General features: G+C 37.8%; 1 pseudogene; it reads left to right on the forward strand.

The window, feature by feature from the left end:
* The first annotated feature begins 23028 nt into the window (after window positions 1-23028).
* Window positions 23029-24557, forward strand: LOC148789444 (uncharacterized; annotated as a pseudogene).
* The last annotated feature ends 1577 nt before the right edge of the window (window positions 24558-26134 follow it).

Raw genomic sequence — 26134 nt, forward strand, 5'->3', positions numbered from 1 at the left:
ACAAAAATAAAAAACTAAACATATTTAGTCCTCTAGTTGATAGGATATTTAAAATGATTTTGAAGTTGAAAAAACTTGATAAATTTAGTCTTGTGTCCAAGTTTTCGTAAAGCATAAGATATGTGACCAAACGTGTCGAGTATTCTCAAAGTTGAAATCATTTTAAAAAATTTATAAAGTATAGACTGAACGTGTCGTGTTTTCAATCTTAAAATTATTTAAAAATTACGTAAAATATATAACTAAATGGGTCGGATTTTTTTAATTTTAAAACTATTTTGGGAATTCCATAAATCATAGAATTAAATATGTAAAATTTTTTCAATCTTATAACTATTTTAAAATTGTTATAGAATAAAAATTTATAAGTATTGAATCTATATTTTATTTTTAAAAAAAATCTTTATTTTATTTTATGAAACTAAAAATATAATTTCATACAAATTTTGTTAAAAACCAATAGCACTAAAGCTTGAACGGAGAATTGAGTAAAACGATGTTGTCTGTCGGTTGGCCACAGCTTTGAGATCATGTAAGAGGGCGTTGTACGCAGAGTCCCATACACCCTCCGGTGACTCCCGCAGTATATAAGAATATTTGTCCGTACATTGGTAGATATACGTCACCATCCGTCCGTACAGTCCGAACAGCTAGTAGCCAATAGGAACCAGCCACGTTTCTCTCCGTGGGGCTGCCATCACGTGGCCCGTCCTTGTCTGGCGCGTCCACCACTATATGCAATTGTGCTGCGTCCGCCTCTCATCTACTTTGGGACTTTGACGTCAATTTCCATATAGATTTTTTATTAAAATATCCATTTCTCCTATATTTTTGGAGGGGGAAAAAAACAAACATAATGTTTAGTCATGTAAGTTATGAGATGGTATAATTTTGATCATTTTAAAATTAAAATTCACATTTTGGTCAAGTAATTTTAAAAATTGTAATAATTTAGTACTTTTCGTCCGATTTAGCCAAAAAAATTTCGAGTTCATTAGCTATGTCAACGTTTAAATTAAGACTTTGGGTGAATTTAATAACGTGACAATCTAAGTTGTAATTTTTAATTGCAATTTTAGTTTTGTATCTTTAAGAGGTTGACAATTTTGATACTCTAACTTTGAATGTAGCGATTTTGGTCTTGTATCTATTAGGAAATGATAATTTTTCATCCTCTATCTTTCAAAATAGTAGCGATTTTGGTCCTTAAACCCAATTAGTGACCATTTTGATATTTTATGATGAAAGCTCAATAGTCCTATCACATGCTTTTAATCATATCAATACATACTTCCAAAATAAAATTAAGGCTATATAAACTTTATACTTTGGTTTGACCGCCTTACCATCGGTTCCAAGCCCTCGATTTCACAGGCTTCTTCTAACCACACTACTGAAATAGATAGTTCGTAGGTACTTGACTCATTCAACAACAAATATAGTGAGACATCTATAATACACCAAGATCCACGATAGAATATCAATAAAGAGAGATTTGTTGGGTAAATTTTAAAAATACTATAGTTCTTAAAATCGTGATACAAGATACTGATTTGAAAGAACTAGAGTCGGATACCTCAAAGTTCTCTCAAAATTTAAGAGAGATCTACCCTTGAATCGAAAGATGGATGAGATCTATCTTTGCTAGTGTTATACCAGGACTTCTGTGGATTGTAGATGTCTCACCGTATTTGTTGATGTTTTGTTGTGGGCCAAGTACCAGCGGACCATCTATTTTGGTAGTGTACTTGGAAAAAGTTCATAAAATCAAGGCTTGAAATACCTGGTGGCAAGGTAGTCAAACCAATATATGAAGTTTATCAAGGTTTAATTTTATTGTGGAAGCATGTTGGATCTAATTAAAAGCATGTAATATGACTATTGAGTTTTTATAATAAAAGGGCAAAAGGTTACTAATTGGGCTTAAGAACCAAAATCACTACTATTTTAAAAGCTAGATGGCTAAAATTGCTACATTCAAAGTTAGAGCATCAAAATTGTCAACCCTATAAAGATACATGACCACTCCTAAATGATACATGACCAAAATTGCAGATCCCTTAAAATAGGATTAAATTGCCATTGAAAATTATAACTTGGACTGTCATATCATCAAAATTCACTGAAAGCCCCAATTTAGGTGCTGATATGGCTGAGACGTGGAACTTTCCGGCCAAATAGGGCGAAAATGACTTAATTGCCACAACTTTTAAACTTACAGAACCAAATTATGAATTTCAATTTGAATAAAACCAAAATCACCACATCCTAACTTACAAGGCTAAAATTGTATTTTTTTCCTAATAAATTATACATTTTAGAAGTTAAGATTTCTTTTTCGACATGTTATTTTTATAGATAAAAATAATTACTTTGTATATATTAAATTCATATAAAATTTAGATTTTATTATCTCAAGATCTTAAAAAAGTTACGAACATAATTTTATACTCTCTTATGGTTTGGACCCATTGAATATACGAAGTTGGAATGCATAAATATGGCATTAATTTATGATCAATTGCATTTAACATAAAATCTTCGCAAATAGTTTGTAGGTAGATATGAATAATTCCATGCATCTCAAATTAATAACTAAAAATGCACGTCCCTTTTCTTTTACTAGAGGCCTGGGCCCGTGGTAAAGCAATTTCAAGTTTTCATCCAAAAAACTTGATGGAGCCAGCGTATGATATGATTGTTTCCATTATATGAGATATCGGATGTTTTGATTTTGTATGAATTTCATTATTTTATTTAGATTTTATTGCTTTTGTTTTGTTGAAAAGATTAGGTTTAGGGATTCATAAGCCACTTAAATTTTCATCTATAACTAATATAAAATGCGTGGTAGTATCATAAGCTTTTTAGACAAAAAACTTAGAATGGACAGACATGACCTGTTTTCTACACACGATATCGAGTAATACTGCATGCTATACAATTAATACTTCTTTGAGCAAAAAATTGTTTCATATGACTTGATATATTTGTCACGGTTATAAAAATTCACCTTAATACCGAGCTGAGGTACATTTTTTTTTTAGAGGAGGTGAGGTATATTAATAATATAGAAATGTGCAGAGTTTTCTTTTTCTTATTTTTTAAAAAAAAGGCCATGATTCATTAGGAATGTGCAGAGTTATCCATACATTAGGGACCAGTGTTTATCATTGCAACATGGCACTTAGTCTTGTCAAGGCCATGCGCTGCTGTTTCATCTTTATAAAACATAGGAGTCCACAAAATCCTGCCACCCATTATATGCAACTGATCTTCTTGCCCTACTTATTATTACTTTTTGTTTCTCCTTAAAAATAATATCAGTATAAAAAATAATAACTTTAAATAATAGCAGGTTTTGGATCTTAGACATCCCCCCCTCCACTCAAAAAAAAGAAAAAAAAAATCAAATGGTTAAATGCAATTTATGTCTCTGATAGTGGAAAGAACAATTTATCTTTTTTTGTGAAAAATAGTAATTTACCCCTCTATATTCTAAAATATGCAGTTAAAAGACCCCATATGCGGTTGCGTTATTACACGCGCTTTTCTATAATTTTTTTTTAATAAAATGACATTTGCATTATTTACAACCATTAGATCTAATATTAATCTAAGGTCAAAATTTGATTGACAGATTAATGGCCTAGATTTTGTTTATTCTAATCAACGATATAAATTTAATTGCACATTTAAATAATGTATATTATATATAAAATTTAATTCAAAATATATATGTAAATGTTCTATGTATTTTAATTATATATATGTAGAGAGAGAAGGGCTAGAGAGAGGGGGTCGGCAGCAACGACAATCGGTGCTGGAGGGGGAGGGCGGCTACTGGAAGGGGGAAACTGGGGGAGGCGATGATTAGTGAGAGAGGATGGGAGGGGCTGTGGTGATGAGGACAGGGGAAAGGGGGGCGGCGACGAGGAAGGGGAATGGGGGTAGGGGCAGCGGCGGGAGGGCTGGTGGCGTGGGGCCAACGGGGCAGGGGTGAGGGGGCAATGGGAGAAGGGTTGGGGCGATAAGTGTTGGAATGGGTGAAAACAAGCCAATTGAATTGGTTGTTTGCTATTCGTCAATCTTTATAAAATAACATTAAAAATTGATAAATACGGTAAGAATTCATCAAGTTGGCAGTGTGTTCTGTTGTGCTTACCACTAATATTGAATGGTATTTCAATATCACAACGAAATGCCACAGACCAAAAAGTGAAGCCCGCCGAGTTGGGCTGCGCATAGATTTTGGAAGCTATGAAACTAACTCCTAAGGGTCGGTTTGAAATATTCCAAGTCGAGGACCTCGAGACATGTATCGAGGGTCCTATAGAGACTTGCACTAAGTACTTGAATTGTGTTTCGTCGTAGGAGATGTAGGTGGTTTGTGCAGTTTTAGTGGGTCAGTTGACAAGGTAGTTGACTGACTCAACTGACTCGGGAGAATCTTCATATAGAAGCCTCTTAAAGCTTGGTCAATATGATTGGGATTCTAGGTTCCGATAGTACGAGATTAGTCATCGGATTTGATTAATCATGGCCGTCACGTGCATACGAATACTGTATCTTGGATATGGCGAGCGGTGGCTGTGTCGTAAGACATGGTCATCATAAGCTTTATCCAGTGTAGTTGAAGTGTATAGCGAGGACGGTGGATTCTAAGAGAGAATTTATCCCTTGTGAGTATATGACAGAGAGTTCTCCTATGCGTATGAGATAATTTAGACTCTAAAAGTCTTTGGCCAAATCGATTGATCAATCAGGGATAGATTTTCCTAGATCAGATAGTAGAATAAATGCGTCTCGAGTATCAAGCATAGTTGCCTAGTCAAGGATGGGAACTGATTGTCAATTCCATGCCCTAGACTAAGGTCGGGATATGATCGATAGTAGGACCGTACTCGTATGGACTCGGAACTTAAATGTTCACGCCAACATTCACCTAGTCTCTAGTGCCACAGATTGTTGCTAGACGACCACTTATAGGAACGGACATTTCTGGTTATGAGATAATTGGAAATAATTATTAAGTTAGATTTAATTAATTGGGTTAGTCACACATGTCAAAGTTTAGCTGAGGATGAACCTAAGGATCACACACAAGTCATTGTGGATGTGATGGAGTTAATTTGAAATTAATTTCGAAAGAAATAAATTAAATTAATTGAATTAAATTAATTCATGGTTATAAATGATTGGATCATTTATTTGGGATAATCCATTAGATGGATAGCCTAAAAATTTAATTGATTGGATGAATTAAATTTTGGGCTCAGCCTTTTAAATTAATTGGATTAATTTAAAATGTGCTTCAGCTAATTAATTTATGGATTGAATTTATTAATTAATTAGTAGATGGACTTGCTTAATTAATGGATTGGATTCATTAGTTAACCGAGATGGGCTTAAATTAATTAGTTGGACTAATTAATTGTTTGGGCTTGATTTCTAAATTGAGTATATTGGCCTGTGTATATTTAAGTGGATTAAATATTCACACGGGTTTTTATTGGGTATTTTATTTAATTAAATTAAATTAAATAATAAACTCAATAGATAATTATTGGGCTTGATTTAATTTGTTGGATAAATTAAAATAACTCCGGTCCAAATATTAGGTGTATAGGATTATAAAAGACTAGGTCTTTTACACATACCAAAAACACCATATATAAATAGGTTTCTTTCTCTCCCCATGTGCAGCATTAGCGACAAAATTCTCTTCCTTTTTCCATAATTTTGAGTTTTTCTTGAATTAGATTCAAGTTGAGAGCGAGAAGAAATCGTTTATACTAATCGATAGCGCAAAACGTTTTCGATTTCTTCCACTGGATCTAATCCTTTCTACCAAGAAGGTTAGATCTGTCTTCCCATGGTATGGTATGGACTATCTTTAGAGGGGTTCCATACATTAACCCTCTAAGTGAATGGATGCAAAAAAGTAGAGCAGTCAACGCTTGAACCTGTACAAAGAAAAACTAAAAGGGTAAATCTCTGTTTAAGATTTCCGCCTCTTGTTTTTCTTTGTGATTCTTGGCCATGTTTAATTTTTATATTTTACATCAAACGCCTGAAAAAAGATCAAGGCTACACCCCCTGATCGGGATTTAATTGTTTGCTTGAATCACATTTTTTTTTATTTTTCGCGCCCCGCGCTTCCCAAGCCAATCCACTCCTTTCAAGTGGTATCAAAGCGAGGTTGGTTGTGTAGGCCTAGAATCTAACATGTTTAATGTAGATCTGCATGTAAAGATGTTTTTAATCGGCTCTGAAAACATGATTTTGTGTGTTTAATTGCATATCTAGAACTAGGATTCATGTATTTTAATTTTGCATTTCATTTTGGGCATGAGAAATTTTTTAAAGTTAATTATTTCTTGGTGTTTCACAAATTATAGAAAAAAAAATTGAAAGTTTCAAAAAAGTCAAAAAATGTAGCAGGCAGCCAGGGGCGCACGCTTGGGCGAGAGCCCTGCGTGCGTGGCCTGTCCAGCGTGCCCGGGTGTCATAGGCGTGCTCTTTTCCCTCGCAGTGGAATGTAATTCTCATATATTTTTCACCTGTGCGGCATCTCAGGTTACGCCTAACCTACGACCAGCCTTCGCACATATCAGAGTATACGATAGTCCGTCGTGTGTCCTCCACACTGAAACTCACTAGCGAGACATCTGAACGCCTCCCTGCGTCGCACCGCGTGCCCTTGCACTCGCTTATCCAGAATGCCCATACTCGCCGAGGCTCTCGGCACTCATGCCTAGCGTCTCGTACACAATCTTAGAACTTGCCGACACTTTTCTCAATGGCAAGGAGCATCCTCGCTCCGCCTCGGCATTACGGCACTACGCATGCGCTCGCAACGCCCATCTGATGACCAACATTCACTCGGTGCATCCTAGGCGCACGCCTTCATCATGGCCGCCTTCCATGCCTCGCCCAAGTAGGACCGTATCATAAGTCCGAGGCCCATTCGATATGCCGATATCTTGCCTTTATCTCACAAGGCATGCTCGACATGCTTTCTTGTCTTTCGGCTTGGATTCATAATATGCCCACAGTGTGGCGTCGTCCCACGATCGCTCATCTTTAGCCAATGGACCCCCATGAACGGCTAGAACTCGATAGCGCATATCATGAGTTGGATCACGAAGTTTTGGAATGCTTACCTCGATCATCCATTCGCACGAGAGGTGTTGCCCCTGATATCTCGCAGCCCACGGGGCAACCTTGCGCGTCACACAGAGTCTCTCGGCTGTATTGGCGCCCAACGTAGGCCATCTTAGCCCTACGCTGGCCGTCAGGTTTTCAAGCCCTTCGGGGACTCTAAGCACTCCTCTTGAGCAACCTAGAGCCGGCTCTTGAAGGCCCCCATCATGCCCCCAAAAGAATGCCCATTTAGTGCAAACATTATCTCATGCTTCTGCCGTCGTGCATGGGGAGGGCTGGCTGGAGCTCACCACTGCATGCCCCCCCTTATAATAGGCTTAAAAAGATTTTCTCTTGTTCCAAGAGTAGAACATTGAAAGGGCCAAGAGTGCACTTTTTCCGCATCTCCTTCGAACGACATCCAAATCACATCCCGCTTGAACCGTAGCGTAGCCTACGACTTGCATATCATAACGATAGAGTTTCAACCCCATCTATACTCTGCACAATACTATGAAACTATAGTCTCGCCACTGCACTGGCAGACTCTAAACGTCATTGTTGTTTCCTACTCAAACGGAACCGTCTACGTCTAAAAAATCTTGGAGGTGCTCCCAACACTCCAAGGATCTCACCAATAAAAATAGTATTGCAAATCTCCAAGGATAAAGCACTCTGCTTCACAGAATTCTCTCCTGCTCGCGCGCAAGGTGGCGTTTGACCATCGCCCTTATATCTCCGTGGCCAAACGTCCTCGGAATGACTTCATACTTGGCGGACAACATCCCCACATGTCAAGGAAGTTCTCATACGAACAGTATTGCGATCCCTAATCAGTAAGAGTCTCTACTCAAAGACCATTTACGCCCTTGCGTGCTGGCCAACATCCCCTAGCCACCCACACGTCTTACGCAAGTCACTGCTGACCGTCTAGCCCAAAGTGCGGCCAGTGACACCGGGTGAGTGCCCGCTTGAGTGACCAACGGCTGGGACGGGCCTGGTTGCCGGCCGTCTGGGCCGATTTTTTCTGTTTTTCCAGAATTTTTATTTTTATGATTTTTCTGCATATTTTTTTGAAACAGTTAATTTTGGTGTATTTAATTTTTGATTGAGATTTGGTATTTTCCAAAATTAAATTACTGAAAATGATTTGAATGAATTTTCAAACAAGAATTAATTTTTGCATAGGTTGTGATTATGTCCAGAATTTAGTTGCATTATTTTACATATAAATTACTGGATTGGTTATGTAATTATTTTATGATATTAGATATCATTATTATAATGCATGATTTGCGTTATATATTTGGTACATGTTTATTTTGAAAATAAATGTACTTTTTGTTAATTGGATAGACATGGATGATCACAAAGCCCATTGGACCTTGTGGATGGTTTTTTTTTTTTTTCGGGTTGGGGCCTTCGTGCATCTTATTTTCTTATCTCTTATTTTTAGCCTATTTTGTTAAGGCTTGCTTTCTCTTTATTAATTTATACCCCAAAACTAATGTTTGGAGTTTCTTTAAGTTGTACTGGGAGTAGAATCGGTGGAGAGGATTTACATTTTGTAATAATTGTAATGAGCAAAGCCCAGGTGATGGAGGCCATGGGTTGGCCAACTGAGATCCATGGAGAAGAGGCCCGAAGGACGGAGCCCACGAAGGAGATGAAGAAATAAAGAGGTGTTACAAAATCCATATTATGTTAATATGGTAAAAAACTTGTAATAGTGTATACCCACCCTTAGCCTGAGATAGATCCACTGCAGGCTCAGTGGGTTGCATGGGTATTTGGGCTTATGATCATCCAACAGGAGCGTGCTAGGCTTTTATTTTGCATGCGATGCATTTTATTTAATGTGTTTAATATATTGGATATATTTATCATGCAAAATATTAATTGTGATGAGGTCTGAGTCAAATTATAAATAACTCTCAGTTGGTTGGACCAAGTCAAAATATTAGACCCTAATAATGAAAATAAACGAAGGCTTGTTATTCCATGCATCCCATCAATATAATGTAGTGAAGAAGTTGATTTCACCTATACATGGTCTCACGAGTCGTGGCATGTTTGGACTGAAATGAAGCTGCACTGTTATTGTGAACAAAGTGAATACACACGTATTTTCCTGTCTCACGAGTAGTGGAGGGCGATAGTTTGCGCTATGATTTGGTTTATTGTTTGGTGTAATGCCAAGAATTGTAATTTCCATGCCTTCCATCCAAAGTAATGTAGTGAGGAAGTTGATTTCTTCGATACGTGGTTTCACGAGTCGTGGCACATATGGACTAAAATGAAGCTGTAATATTATTGTGAAAAAAGTGAATATGCACTTATTTCCCTGACTCACAAGTCGTGGGGGGTGATAGTTTGCGCTATGATTCGGTTGATGAGTTAGGTGTAACGCCAAGTAATATAATTTTCATACCTTCCATCCACAGTAATGTAGTAAGGAAGCTAATTTCACCGATACGTGGTCTCACGAGTCGTCCCACATTTGGACCAAAATGAAGCTGCACTATTATTGTGAATGAAGGGCTACGCTTTTATTTCCCTATCTCACAAGTTGTGGGGGGCGATGGGTTACGCTATGATTCGGTTGATGGGTTGGGTCTAACATCAAGTAACGTGATTCGCTTGGAGTCCTTGGAATCATGCCAAAATGATGAAGCAAAATATCTCAGAGATCTCGTATATCGAGAATGGTATTGGATACCTCCTACAAGGCTATTTTCATGTGAATTGTAAAAGTAGGGCATTAAGAATTTCGTTTGTTGACCTCTAGTCCACTAGGAAAATGGTTTTTCTAAAACCCCATTTGAGAGTGATGGGCTTTCACAGAAATAGTGGACGGGTTAATGACTGAAGTCCAAGCCCTTAACTTGAACCTAATATTATGATACTCTAATAATTTTTATGTTTATTGCAGATGTCTAAGAACATCTTAATTTTATGCTTTAGGCTAATAAATTCGATAGAACAAACTATTCAAATTGGCTGAAAAATTTGAGGATAGTCCTTGATTTCGAGAACCAAATTTATGTTCTGGATAAGTCTCTACCTCAGACTTTGCCAGAAGGGTTCCTGCCCGGAGAACGTTTGACGTTCGAAAAGTTTACTCAGTAGCATGAGGACAACTAGAAAGTATGCAATATTGTACTGGGCTCGATGAGTAACAAGATCCAGAAATAGTATGAGAGGTATGAAGACATTTGGTCAATAATGCACCGTATGAAAGAACTTTATGCGGTACTCGACCAACATATTAGATATGTCATGACGAAGGCAATCTTTAATGCTAGAATGATTGAGGGATCATCTGTATGAGAGCATGGAGTGATGATGCTATCCCTAGTAGAAAAGCTCAAAGACCTCCAGGCTGATTTTGAGAAGCAAGAAACGTACATTGATGTAATCCTGCAATCACTAACTCCTTCCTTTAATCAATTTACTATCAACTACTGTTAGAATAGGTGACCAGAAAGCCAATTGGATTGGCAGTTTTGGGAACCATTTAACAATCTTTATGAATGTGATATTATCTTGATGAATGTAGTAAACATTCATCTGTACACCATGTGTTTGTTGTTCTTACTATTTACGTTGAATAGTATTTTAACGTCACAACAAATGTCCACAGACCAATTGAATAACCCATGTAGTTGGACTGCGCATTGGATGGCAGCTATGAAACCAACTTTTGAGGGTTGGTTTAAAACGTTCCAAGTCGAGGACAACAAGAGTGGGCATCAAGGGTCCTATAGAGACTTGCACTAAGTATTGGATTTACTGTATGAGTGCCTTGTTTCATCGGCGACAGACATGGGATGTCTATGCAATTTTAGTAGATTAGTTGACAAGGTTGTGAACTGATTGAACTGACTAGCGGGAATTGTCATATGGAAGCCTTGGAGGCTTGGATAGTATGACTTGAATTTCCGGCTCCCATAATACAGGATTAGTCCTTGGACTTGAGAAATCATGGCAGTCACATACATATGATGGCTATATCTTGGATATGGCGAGAGATGACTGTGTCTTCGATGTGGTCATTATAAGCCTATCCCAGTGTAATTGGATTATGTATCGAGGATGGTGGATTTCAAGACAGAACCCGTCCACTATCAGTATATGATGGATATATCTCCTATGCACTCTAAGATGGTTCAAACTCTCTAAGTCTATGGTTATAGCAATTGGTCGAATAGAAAATAGTTTCCTTTACCGATCAATAGAATAAGCTCATTTCAAGTATTCAGTATATCGCCTGGTCCAGGATGGGAACCGACACCCAATTCCATGCCCTAGATTAAAGCCGGGAGATGGTCAACGGAAGGACCAGACCTGTATAGAACTCGAGAGCTTAAATGTTCACGCCAATATTTACCTAGTCTCTAGTGCCATGGACCGTTGCTAGATGGCCACCATGGTGATGGGCGTTTTCGATTAATGATTAATTAAAATAATTAATTAAATTAGATATAATTAATTATTTGTGTTGGACACAATGTCCAATCTAGCTGAGGGTGAATCTAAAGAGTCACACACAAATCACTATGGAATTGGTGGAATTAATTTGGAATTAATTCCAAAAAAATAAATTAATTTAATTGGATTAAATTAGGGATAAAGAAAACTTTAGTCCTTTATTTTTGTCACGGATTAGTTTTGGTCCTATAACTTTGTCAATATTAGATTTAGTCCTTTATCTTTCAAAATGGCTTAAATCGGGACCACAGATGGATACAAGGTGAAAATATGCGGACTTTCTTAGTTTTCGTGGAGGATTAGATCCAGTAACTGGGGGTCTATGGTTGACCGACATTGCACCCCATCATTTAGCTATTGCTATTCTGTTCTTAATAGCGGGTCACATGTATAGGACCAACTGGGGCATTGGTTATGGCCTAAAAGATATTTTAGAAGCTCATAAAGGTCCATTTACAGGCCAGGGCCATAAAGGCCTATACGACATCCTAACAACGTCATGGCATGCTCAATTATCTCTTAACCTAGCCATGTTAGGCTCCCCCACAGCGATAAGGGGCTAAAAGATGTACTACTTTAATTCCTGTTTCAAAAGTAGATAATTTTGTATCTAACTGTATAAAGGTAGGCACAGATCGATGAATAGAAAATGTTGTACGAGTATCTACAGGACCTAAATTATCAACAGGCTCTCCAAACACATCGAAAATTCGTCCCAAAGTCGCTCCACCGACCGGAACACTTAGAGGAGCTCCCGTATCAATCACTTCCATTCCTCTCATCAGACCATCTGTAGCACTCATAGCTACAGCTCGAACTCGATTATTTCCTAATAATTGTTGTACCTCACAAGTCACATTAATTGGTTGACCAACAGTATTGTGACCTTTAACTACCAGAGCATTATAAATATTAGGCATCTTGCCCGGCGGAAAGGCTACATCTAGTACCGGACCGATGATTGGACGATACGCCCTGGGTTTTATTTGCATTTTTATCCTTGAACAATTTTTAAAGAGCTATTTTAGTACTTTTGCACAAAAAATTTATTTTTTTCACCATGCTCGCTAGAATGGTATCAGACCCTAGGTTTATTGAAGAAATATATGATTATATTATATTTTGATATTATTTATCCACTAATGGAGGCGACTCTTTGAGAGAAAATGAAACCGAATGAAAGTTTGAGTTACTTTGAAAATAGGGAATATTTCCAGATTTTGAAAATACAAAGAAGATAATTTCTCATGAAAATTCTTGACAAATGTTTTAACGGTCCCAAAAGGATTGATCTGAGACTTCTCACGCCAGAAGAAGAACAAAAATGGCTAAGGAATTTACCATTCTATCCACTAGCCCCTTGTAACTGAGGTGTCCCAATAGAAGTCACCTATCAGTTTGCTAACTCGAAACCGGTGGCTTGTTGGCCAGGCCGTCAGAGGTCATCCCCTACGGAGAGCTTCGCTTCGGGACTAGGCAAGATCGCCATTGTCACGCAGTAGAGGATCCAGGTTTTTTATAAGCTCTGATATCATTCTAGCGAGCATGGTGAAAAAAATAAATTTTTTGTGTAAATGGCCTAAAATAGCTCCTCAAAAACTATTCGAGGGTAAAAATGTCCGAAAATCCATTTGTGGTCCCGATTTAAGCCATTTTGAAATTTACAGGATTAAATTGAAAATGCGCAAAACTTAAAGGATTAAAATTAATCGTATGAAAACTTAAAGGACCAAATTGATCTTTCTCCCGATTAAATTAATTCAAGGAGAATATATAAATGATTGGATCATTTATTTTATAATACATTTGATGGATGACTCAAAATTAATTAATTGAATTAATTAATTTTGGGCTTAACATCTTTAAATTAATTGGATTAATAGGATCAATTAATTAGTATTTGGGTTTAAATTTATTTAATTGGATTAAATGAATCTTCGGACTTGTTGGGCTAAAATTATTTTTATTAGTTATTGTCCAATGAGTTTTGATTGGGCTTAATTAATTTGATTAAATCAAGCCTGATCCATACTTGAAGTCCAAATCCATTTGGGAGAAGTTGGAGCAAGTTAAGAAGGAGTTAAAACTTCTCACTATGATGAACATAATGGAGTGGTTATTTCATCATGGTTGAAAGTTATATGCATGTGTGTGTAGGTTTCCTTGGAGGCAAAGTTGGTAGTTATTTAATTTTGAATTCAATTGTATCTAATGTAGAAAATTACACACATATCCAGCATAACCATGACATGAGCCACGAAATTTTCTCCAACTCTCTCTAAAAAATATTTTTCTTTTTATTCTATATTGAATTTGATTCAAGTTAGGACATAAACTAATCCAAAAGCACTAAACAATAGTGTTAGTTTGGAGTTGTTTTTCTTCTTGTTCTTTGTTCTGTCTAGTAATAGAAAAAGAACTATATCTATTCCATATTTGTGGTGCACACAACTTACAGGAAACTAGTTTGAATTCTCAAGTGAGCGGAACGGGATAATGTAAAGGGAACAACGCACGTTGCTGCTCAACTATTGAAACAAAAGGGTAAAGTTTCATGTCTTGTTTCTCTAATTTTTGTTTCATCATCTAGCCACTTGCCTAGAATGTTTATATGTTTATTATTATGCTTTTGTCAAACAACGAATGCTCGGGAATTTTAAAGGGAACACCTCTTTGAACTGTTTTGATTTTTTTATTTCACGCTTCCGCTGCGTTCCTGGGCCATTCCGATTCTTTCAGTGATATCAGAGCCTAATTCGGTGTTGTGGCTTTAGGATTAACATATTATTATATGTTGAGCATGAACAACGTATTTAATTTGCTTTTGGAAAGCATGTTTTATGACTTTGAAGCATGGTTATATATTAGAAAATATGTATTAATTTTGGTTTTAAATTATGGATATCTATGTATTTTTTTTAAAATTGAATTTTCTGTAGATGCATGGGTTTCTTTAAGTTTTTAATTGCAGAAATTAAAAAATGGAGTTGTACGACCATTGCTGCCCTACCGATCAGTCACTTGATTTATTTCAAAATTAAAATGTAAATCAAAATTACCTCTTTGATTTATTTTGCACCTCCTTCGTTTGATTCGTTCACCTAAGGCTTCAAAGTAGAAATCCTTAAGGTTGCGTCCACACCACACTAGAATCAGGATCCCTCAATTCTCTTTGCTAGAAGAAAATTAGGGAGAAAAATACACACCAAGTGTGTATACAAGAGGGGCTCGGCCGAGTGGAATATTAGGTTGTTAGGAAATTATTTTCTTGTATTGTATATCCACTCATTAGTTACTCCAAATTACTAATACACATATATATACCTTGTATGGATGCATTAAAATATGTCTAGGTTCATTTAACCATCCATAAGATAATAAAATTCTTTATTCGAAATAATGGATGACTAACATGGCACTTTCCAAAAGTGAATTTTGTTAGTCAATAATTTTCTTTTTTAATAATTTCCACCAACTTAATTAATGGGCCTGGGCCAATTTTAATTAATTAAAATACAAGGCCCAATTAGTTAAATTCAATTTAATTAAAGCCCACTTAAATATTAAATATATGAGCTTAATAACCCTTTATCAAATAATAAGTTCAACTTATTAAATAATAAGACAAGCCCAATATGATTTAATCCAATTAATTTATCCTTGGGCTTATTCATCCAATGGATCCCTCTCATTTATAAGCAATCCAATTACTTATGAAATTAATTCTCAATTAATTCCTCGTCCCTTCTCGGTGATTTTTGTGTGACTCTTTCGGTTCATATTTCAGCTAGATTTGGACTAGTTTCCAACACTATTATTAATTTAATTTAATTTAATTAATAATTCTCGATCCATCATTGATCAAGAAAGCCTATCACAATGGGTGGCCGTCTAGCAACGATCCATGGCACTAGAGACTAGGCGAATTTTCATGTGAACTTTTAGGCTCTATCGTCTTCCGGCCTTAGTTTAGGGCATGGAATTGAGTGTCGGTTCCCATCCTGGACTAGGCTTTTATGCTTAATAATTAAGATCGTGTTACGCCAAATTGCTCGACACAGGAACCTCTTCTTCCTATTCGACCAATGACTGTGGCCACAACTTTTTAGAGTGTAGACACATCTCCAAGTGCATAGGAGATACCTTTGTCATGCTTTGACAGAGGACAGATCCTCTTCTTGAAACTCACCGTCCTTGCTATATACTTTGACTGCACTCAAAACTTATGATGACCATGTCTGACACATGATCACCTCTCGCACAAATCTAAGATACAGTCAACACATGCACGTGACTGCCGTGATTCCTCAAGTTTGAGGAGTATTCCCGTACTATCCGGGGATTCAAGTCATACCGATCAAGTTTTCAAAACTTTCATATGATGATCCCCGTGAATCAGTTCAGTTGATTCGACAGCTAGCCAATCGACCCATTAAGATTGAATAGATGTCCCACGTCTGTCGTCGATGAAACACTGGACTCATCAAATGAATGCAACTCTTAATGCAAGTCCTAGTAGGACTCTCGATGCTCAATCTTAAGTCCTCAACTTGAAACATTTAAGACCCAATTCTAAATAATTGGTTTCAAGACTGCTGTTCAATGTGCAGTCCAACTGTTGCAAGGTTGTTAAAGTGGTTTGCAGGCATCTGTTGTGACATCCAAGCAATGTTTGACGTAATCTGGTAAGCACACTAGATACTTCTTCGGTAGATGAATACTTACCATATTCGTCGGGACAACATTGCTTAAATGGTTGTCAAAATCGCCAATCCAATTGACTTTTGGTCACCCATTCCAACAAGAGTAGCGCGTTGTAGGAGGCATGGGTGCCCGCGCGCGGCCGGCAATAACCGGTCGTCTGTTGTTCCGAACGACTGGGCTGTTTTGTGCTATTTTTCCATAAATTGGATTTTTTTATTTCTACAATTTTTCTAAAATTATTGATTTTGGCTAATTTTAATTTTAGTTAAATTAAATTTTTCTAAAATTAAATTGTGCCATAAATATCTTTGGAAATGGTTTCCAAAAAAAAAAATAAAAATCGTACATTGGATGTATGGTTGATATTCATTTTTTAATTGCATTATTAGTATGTTATTTTGTGCATTTAATTATATTTTTGGTATTTGATATTGGATATGTATTGTTAAATAGATGGATTGTATTTATTGTTTAACATGTTTATATTTGATATAACTGTGTCAATTATTATTTATTGGATAAACAATGGAGATGATCACAAAGCCCATTGGCCAAATATATGGTTTACTTTTATGTTGGGTGAGGCCTGCGTGCCTCTTTGTTTTAATTCCTTCTTTTGTTTTTTAGCCTTGAAATAATAAGGCTTGCTTTCTCCCTCCTTTCGTCCTCCACCATGATTGGAGTTATCAATATCATTTGTAATGAATGTAGTTTGGAATGTGATGTTTCATTTATTTTGAATAAATGTAAGCTTTCAGGAAATGAAGGTCTAGGCCTGTTGGACGGAGCTCACGATGGAAGAAGAATAAAGAGAAAGGCCCATTAGAATGATAATGTGTTACTATTTTGTAATAGTTGGGTCACATCCTAGATTAACCATAGACTCACTGCGGGCTTAGTGGGTCACTTAGGATTGGATTTTTGATCATCCAATATGGGCATGCTAGGCTTATTTTTGCATGTGGTGTATGTTTTAATATTTAAAGTATGATGTGTTTGGAATGCATTTGTTTATAATCAATGATTAAAACTGACGCATGCAAAATCTTATAATGATGAGGTCTCGATTACAACAAACTTAACTCTCACTTGGATGGTCCAAGTTAAATATTAGGCCCATAATGAATTAAAATTCAAATGGTTTGATTAAATCCAAGCCTTCCATCTATAACAATATGCTGTGGATGCTACTTTCACCCATTCATGGTATCACGAGTCGTGGCACGTTTGGATTGGAAGAAAGCTACATTATTATTGTGAACGAATAAAATATACTCCTGTTTCCCTGTGTCATGAGTCATGGGGGCCGACAGTTGAGATATTTATTTGGTTGATTGGTCGGGCCTAACGATGAGTAGCGTGATTCGCTTGGAGTCCTTGGGATCGTATTAAGAGGCAAGGAAAAATAACTTGGGGATCTCATTGGATGAAAATAGTATAGGTTACCTCCCATAAAGCCTTTTCCCGATATAAATCGTAAAAGGGGGGCATGGAGAATTGCGTTTGTAGACTCCAAGCCCATTAAAAATGATTTTCGGGAAACCCCACTTGAGAGTTGATAACTACGCAATTTGTCACGATTTTATAGTGATTTAATTCTCCTTTGAGCTAAAAATACTCCTAATCTTGTGAATTTATTGCTTATTCAGCTAAAAGGGATAATATGAGATGAAGGTGGCAAAAATCAAGCCAAAACGGATATTAAGGACATCAAAAAGGGAAAAAGAGATTTCAAGATAATTTTGCGGGATTGACTAAACGTGCCCACACTTAGTGATTTGATCAACACGAATGAAGAAAGAAAAGGCGTGATTTTCGCAAGAGAAAAAAAAGGAATGATATGCTTAAATTTGGAAAGGACTCCTTTAAATATGTTATTTATGATTTATTTATATTTTTAGAACCAATCATGTAGTTACCCCCTCCCTCCCCACACGTCTAGATTTGTGGGAGACTTTTATTATTGGTTTACTTTTGGGCATGCTTCGTTTGCTTTGTTCTTCTTTTTCGAACACATTTGGCATGGTGCTAGAACCTTGTTCAGAGATGTTTTTGCTAGTATTGACCCAGATTTGGATGCTCAAGTAGAGTTTGGAACATTCCAATAACTTGGGGATCCGACTACAAGAAGACATTCAGTCTGATACAAGACCACTTTGGTATCTTTTGCCTCTATTTTTTATTTGGAGGGAATTTTACATAGAGGACCGGAGTGAATTTGAATCATCGCTTTCTTGACTCTTGCTCTATTCCCAAAAAGAATATAGTAAAAAAAAAGAATATGGGGAGTTCCTTCATTTGTAGGACAACTTGAAATTGAATAAAATACTTTAAATTCTATAGTTTACTTCACTTTTCATACTCTCTCTTTTAGTTTTAATTTGTTTCCAGAGTTAAGGGAATTCCACTTTTTAGTGTGTTCTTCCATTTATATGTCTGGCTAAATTCTTTATTTTCTGGTTAAGGTTGTGGTGATCGCTTGATTCGTAACTTATTGTGAGATGTAATCTGCTCTTTTTACACTTGTTAAATGAGTATTCATGTTATTCTCTGTGCTTTTATTACAAATGTCTGATATATGAATAATTCGACCGGTTGTTCATTATCAAGAAGGTTTGCTTAGCTAATTGAACTTTACAAATCTGTGTAATTATTTGTTTAGTTCAATGCTTAGTAGCAACGTAGCATAATTAATTATGTCAAAGTAGTTAGTTATGTTATGGGGAATGCATGATCTAATTTAAACGAATTATTCTCGTAGGAATTTGTTAATTAGAATCAGGTCTTTCTAATTCTTAGTGCTGTTAATAGATTAAATCTTGTGGACGTTCCCAGGGTTGTCTATTAATTAGGGATCTAACCAACGGTCGTACCTTGGCTGACAAAAAGGTAAGGAAAGGTAAGGTTGTTAGGTCGTGCCAACAACCATAACTGATTTATTTGTTTATACAAGTGTTATTTTTGCATCAATGATCAACCCACAATAATCAAGCATGATCCTGACCTTAACCGGAAAACCTCTCTCTCATATCCTTGCCAGGTAATTTTAATTGTTTTCTAGTTTATTTAGTTTTTAATTATTTCTCATTATCACCAAACAACCCCCCAATTATTTTAAGAAATCAACTTAAATCAGTCTCTGTGGAATCGACCATACTCCCACTTTCACAAGTGTTGTAGAAATTATTTTTGGTGATTTCGGCACCAATCAAATTTTGGCCCCATTGTCGGGAACTGGCATTTTTAAGTAGATTTCTTTGTTTCTTGTCACTTGATTTTTATCATCATTAATGCCAAGGTATTCTCGTACAGGTAAATTAGAATACGACCCTAAGATCAAGAAGACCACACGAAGACTTCGTTGGGAGACTAAGCAACAATCGGAAGGAACATCCACCCCCTATGAAGATGGAAAAGAAATAATGGCTTTGATTCCTGAAAGATCGATCAAGGATATAACATCTCCCTATCTAAACCAGCAGCCACTTTGTATTGAGTACCCAAACTTGGAGGTAAACTTTGAACTGAAATCTGGATTGATTCATTTACTTCCTACCTTCCGTGGTCTCGCAGGTGAAGATCCATACAAACATCTGAAGGAATTCCATGTGGTGTGCTCCGAAATGCGACCACAAGGTATAAGCGAGGAACAAGTCAAACTGAGGGCATTCACCTTCTCTCTTGTCGATGAAGCTAAGGATTGGCTGTACTTTCTACCTTAAGATCCATTACAACTTGGAATGATCTCAAGAGACAATTTCTTGAGAAATATTTCCCTGCTTCACGAGCCACAACAATCCGGAAGGAGATTAGCGGGATTCTTCAATTTGCAGGAGAGAGTCTTTTTGAATATTGGGGAAGATTCAATCAACTAGTGGAAAGTTGCCCCCATCTTCAGATCCCAGACCACCTGTTGATCCAGTACTTCTATGAAGGTCTATCAAGCATGGATAGAAAATTGATAGACGCGACAAGTGGAGGTGAACTATTCAATAAAATTCCAACTGAAGCATGTAGCCTGATTTAAATTATGGTGTCCAACACGCAATAATTCGGGGTTAGATACGATGATCCACCAAGGAGAAGTAACATGCAACATCCCTTGTTCAAAAAATTGCTATAGATAAACATCAACAAGTCAAGGCATATGGTATTTGCGCTTAACGGGGCATGCCATCGACATGTGCCCAACTCTTCAAGAGTCAACCACCGAACATGCCGATGCTGTAGGAGGATTCACTGGACAACAACAGAGAAGATATGATTCTTTCTCAACACATACAACCCCGGATGGAGGGATCATCCGAATCTGAGTTACGGTAACCAAGACCAAAACTTTCAAAGACCCCAGTACATGCCACCACCTCCCCAGCCTAATCCCACACCTAGTCCATCTCTGGAAGACATGATGAAAATACTAGTGACCAATACACAACAATTCCAACAACAAGCACAGCAGTTCCGACAACAAGCACAACAGTTCAACAGCAGACTCAGACTAGCATTTAAAATCTGGAATCTCAAATTAGCCAACTGGCGTCGTCTGTTAGCAAACTAGAGTCTCAAGGTAAGCTACCTTTTCAATCTATCATTAACTCTAGATAGAATGCTAGTGCTATTGGGCTTCGTAGTGGAATGGAATTGCAGGAAAATATGGATGAAGATGGTACTAAACATGGGCACGCCTTGATAGGAAAGCCAGAAAAAGAAATTGAAGTCCAACAAGAGCGGACCGAACCAGAAGAGGCCCATCGGAAGACTTTACTAACTAGACGCCCCTTCCCAAAAAGATCACCAAAGCGAAAAAGGAAGAGGAAGAGAAGGAGATTTTCGAGACATTCCACAAAGTGAAGGTAAATATCCCTTTACTTGATTCCATCAAGTAAATACCTCGCTACGTGAAATTCCTCAAAGAGCTGTGCACTAGCAAAGGAAAACTCAAAGAAAGCGAACGGGTAAGTATGGGGGAGAATGTGTCTGCAATTCTTCAAAGAAAACTACCCCCAAAATGCAAGGACCCAGGTACATTTTTTATACCTTGTAAAATTGGTGTGATTGGCATAAAGGGGGCTATATGTGATCTTGGAGCTTCTATAAATGGTCCTTAAATGTTGGTCCGTTAAAGGAAACAGGGGTAGTCATCCAACTGCAGATCGCTCAATATTCTACTCGGAAGGAGTCTTGGAAGATGTTCTAGTACAAGTAAATGAATTGGTGTTTCCAGTCGACTTTTATGTGTTGGATATGAGGGAGGACAACTCCCCCAATTCCACATCAATCTTGGTAGGGAGACCGTTCCTCAAGACAGCTAGAACGAAAATCGATGTGCACAGTGGAAGTCTCACCACGGAATTCGACAGTGAAATAATAAGATTCAACATCTATGAATCCATGAGGTATCCAACTGATCTACCTACCGCCCTTCTTGTAGATATTTTTGACCCTCTTGTGTAGAATTTCGCAGCAGCTAACGGCGAGGACCATGTGAAATACGCATTGGAAGAAAGCCTCACGTTAGAAAACGCAAAAATTTTGAAAGAAAACATGGTCATAGATCCGAGCATCGGTGAAACCGTCCTTGAACTTGAAGCTCTCCGAACTTTACCTCCCAATGTTGCTTTCATTGAATTACCGTACTTTCACACCAAAATTATTCCCTTCTATATTGCTGGCACCCGCATTGGAATTGGAGTTGCCAAAACACCTTAAATACGCCTTCTTGTGGGAGAACAAAACATTACCGATAATTAGTTCAAGCAAGCTCACTAATCTTAAGGAGGAAAAACTGATCCGAGTGCTTTGCGAGTATCGAGAAGCCATTGGGTGGACTATCACTGACATTAAAGGTTTAAGTCCTTTGACTTGCATGCACAGAATACTCCTAGAGGAAGGCACTAAACTTTCAAGGGAAGCTCAACTCCGACTGAACCCTTTGATGATGAAAGTGGTAAAAAAAAGAGATCTTGAAATTCCTCGATGCAGGTCTTTTCAATTTCTGATAGTAAATAGGTAAGTCCGACTCAAGTGGTACCTAAGAAAATAGGTATCATAGTCGAAAATTCTTTTTGAAATTTTGTACCCACTCGTGTTCAAAATGGGTGGCGAGTTTGTATTGATTATAGGAAGCTTAATGCTACCACTAGGAAAGATCATTTTTCACTCCCATTTATAGATCAAATGTTAGAGAGGTTAGCCGGTCGTTCTCATTATTGCTGTCATGATGGATATTCAGGTTTCCATCAAATTTTAGTGGCGCCCAAAGATCAAGAGAAAATAACATTCACATGCCCATTCGAAACTTTCGCCTATAGAAGAATGTCCTTTGGTCTGTGCAATGCACCCGTTACCTTTCAAAGATGTATGGTTAGTATTTTTTCCGACTTTGTTGAACAATTCATTGAAGTTTTCATGGACGATTTTACTGTTTATGGAAACTCATTTGAAGATTGTTTGGAAAAATTAACTAAAGTGCTTGAAAGGTGCATAGAAAGAACCTTGTTCTGAATTATCAAAAATGTCATTTCATGGTAGATCAAGGTTTAATTCTAGGGCATATCGTATCTTCTAGGGGGATAAAAGTAGATAGGTCTAAAATAGATGTCATAAAATCTTTGCCTTATCCCGCCAATGTGCGGGAGATTCGTTCTTTTCTTGGTTGGGCGAAGTCCTTGATAATCCGTCGATAAAATTGTGTATTCTGATCATGCAGCGTTGAGATACCTGTTGTCAAAGAAAGAAGCAAAACCACGATTGATAAGATGGATACTGCTGCTGCAAGAATTTGATCTGACGATTAAAGACAAGAAAGGAGCGGAGAACCTCGTAGCTGACCATCTTAGCCGATTGGTCACCGGCGAAAACCCACCACCTTTAAAGATGAGTTTCCAGACGAGCATCTTGACACCATTCAAGGAGTCACCCCATGGTACGCTGATATAGTCAATTTCTTAGTCACCGGCATTCTGCCACGAGATTTGACTAGAGCAAAAAAAGACAAAATCAAAAGCGATGCCAAATACTATGTGTGGGATGAGCCTTACTTGTGGAAATTTAGTTCGGAACAAATTATTTGAAGGTGCGTACCTGAAAATGAAATCCCCTCAATTCTTGAGTTTTGTCATTCATATGCATGTGGAGGTCATTTTGGACCAAAAAGGACAGCACGAAAAGTGCTAGAATGCGGCTTGTTTTGGCCAAGTATGTTCACAGATGTATATCTATTTTGTAAATTATATGAAAATTGCCAAAAAGTAGGAAGGCTTGGCCCTCAGCAATCAAATGGCCCTTTCCCCAATACTTGTGTGTGAAGTATTTGATGTGTGGGGAATCGACTTTATGGGTCATTTCCCATCTTCTTTTGGTAAACCTTACATCATTTTAGGAGTAAATTATGTGTCCAAATGGGTAGAGTCAAAGGCTACTCGAGCCAATGATGCTAAAATTGTTGTGGAATTTGTCAAGGCTAATATTTTGTCTAGGTTTGGTATGCCAAGGGCAATCATAAGCGACCAAGGGACCCATTTTTGCAACAAGGTGATCGAGGCATTGTTCAAGAAGTACAATATCACTCATTGAATCTCGACTGCCTACCACCCTCAAACGAATGGCCAAACGGAAATTTCCAATTGAGAAATCAAATCCATACTTTAGAAAATAGTGAAACCCAACCGAAAGGATTGGAGCACACGCTTGGAGGACGCACTTTAGGGCTATCACGACGTACAAAACTCCCATAGGGTATGTCTCGATATCGTTTGATTTATGGTAAATCTTGTCACCTCCCTGTCGAACTTGAGCATAGGGCATATTGGGCGATCAAACAATTCAATTTGGCAATGGATGAAGCAGGAGGGCAAAGAAAGTTGCAACTACAAGAACTTGAGGAGTTACGGAATGACGTTTATGAGAACTCAAAAATTAACAAGGAAAGGGCCAAAGCATTCCATGATCGCACCATTTCTCGTAAAGAATTCGTTGTTGGGAAAAAAGTTCTCCTCTTTCATTCCAAGCTCAAGTTGTTCTCGGGTAAGTTACGTTCTCGATGGATAGGACCTTTTGTTGTTACTAATGTTTTCCCTCATGGGGCAGTTGAAATCAAGAGTACCACAACAGGTAAGGTGTTCAAGGTGAATGAACATCGGCTCAAGCCTTTCTACGAGGGTTTTCAAGCACCAACAATTGAGAAAATTCAACTTGTGGAGTCCACCTTCACCTAAATGCACCTCTCGCAGTCTAGCCAAAGACGTTAAAGAAAGGTGCTACATGGGAGGCAACCCATGAAATTTCTATCCCTTCTTTTTCTTTTTATTTTAGTTTTAGTGTTTTTATTAAAATTTTGCAAAGCACGCCCATGCTTAATGAAGCATCCAAATCTGTTTGGAATACCAAACCGGACAGATTTGCTGATTTCATTAAGCGTGCCCACGCTTAAAAGGTCTTCCTAATCTTTTGGCTCACTCCACCAAAACAGATTTGAAGTTCCCTTTAAGCGTGCCCACGCTTAGTGAGTTTTTGTAGGTTCTCCAAAGCATACTACCAACTCTTATTTACTTTCTTTTTTCTAATTAATTATTATTAAACAAAATTAGAAATTCAAAAAAAATCAAATAAAAGGTAAAGTAGGTCAAAATCTTTGACCACATCTTCATCTTTTCAAGCCATTGACCACTCCATCTTTTTCAACCTTGACCAAACACTATCTCTTTCTCTTTTAGCAACTCTTGTCCAGCCGTCGCCGATGCCGTCTCACCGGAATCCGCCACCGCTGCCTCATCACCGTTTGTCGTCGCAGTCCAGCCCACCATTGCCGTCGCTCATGAAATCCAGCCACAGTTTGCCGTCTGTCTCCATTTCGTCGTCGCGCAGCGCTGCTGTTTTGTTAACAGGCAACTTCGACGGGAACCCGCCGCCACCGTCTATTTCTAGTCGCCTTCGCACCCAACCCCGCCCTGCAGCTATCTTCACTCAGCCCACCGTCTTCTTCCTCTCTTCCGACGTAGTTCAACCGGCATCGCCGTTTCTCTCTTCAACAACTCCAGCCTCGCCATCGCACGACTTTGTTGGAGGAAACCCAGAACCATCGTCGCCTTCACACCAGAAAACCGCCACCACCTCGACGCCGCCGTTTTTTCTCTTTTCCGACGCTGAAACCCCAAGCTGAAACCTACAACCACTTTTGTTGTCTCACCGTCGCTGACCACTACTGTTGCCGATGCCGCTGCCGCGTCTCTATTCCGTTGGTGCACAGTTTTCCCCTCTTTCTTTCTATACATTTTTCTATTCTTTTTCCATTTTACTTGCTGTATTTCCTCTTGAGATAAATTAGGATGAGTAGCTGCAAACGGAGCCGAGAAGAAGGATCCTCCTCCAAATCGGAAACTCATTCCCGTAGCACCCGCTGCCCAAGTGTACTTCCACTATCATCAGAAGCACTTGGCGGGAACCTCAAATTCACAACCCGCGCGGCCAAGGATCGGTATACACTGCTGTGCACTCGTAATATTCTGCTTTGCAAAATAATGCATACTGATACTTTACGTAGTTTGCATGCTATTGAGAGTAGTAACTTACTGATCAAAAATATTGGCTGGCAATGTTTCTTTAATTGGACTAAGCATGCTTATATTGAACTCATGAGAGAATTCTATACCACTTATGAATTTACTACTCCATCATCACTCATGTTAAACACACCAGGGGTAGTTAAATTTCGTTTGATGGGACGAAACTTTTCTATGTCTTTAACTGAGTTCAATATTGCATTGGGTTTCACAACTATTGAAAATGCACTCAC

Source organism: Sesamum indicum, linkage group LG1, assembly GCF_026168435.1.
Source record: "Sesamum indicum cultivar Baizhima isolate 11 linkage group LG1, ASM2616843v1, whole genome shotgun sequence".
In the NCBI taxonomy this organism is placed as follows: domain Eukaryota; kingdom Viridiplantae; phylum Streptophyta; class Magnoliopsida; order Lamiales; family Pedaliaceae; genus Sesamum; species Sesamum indicum.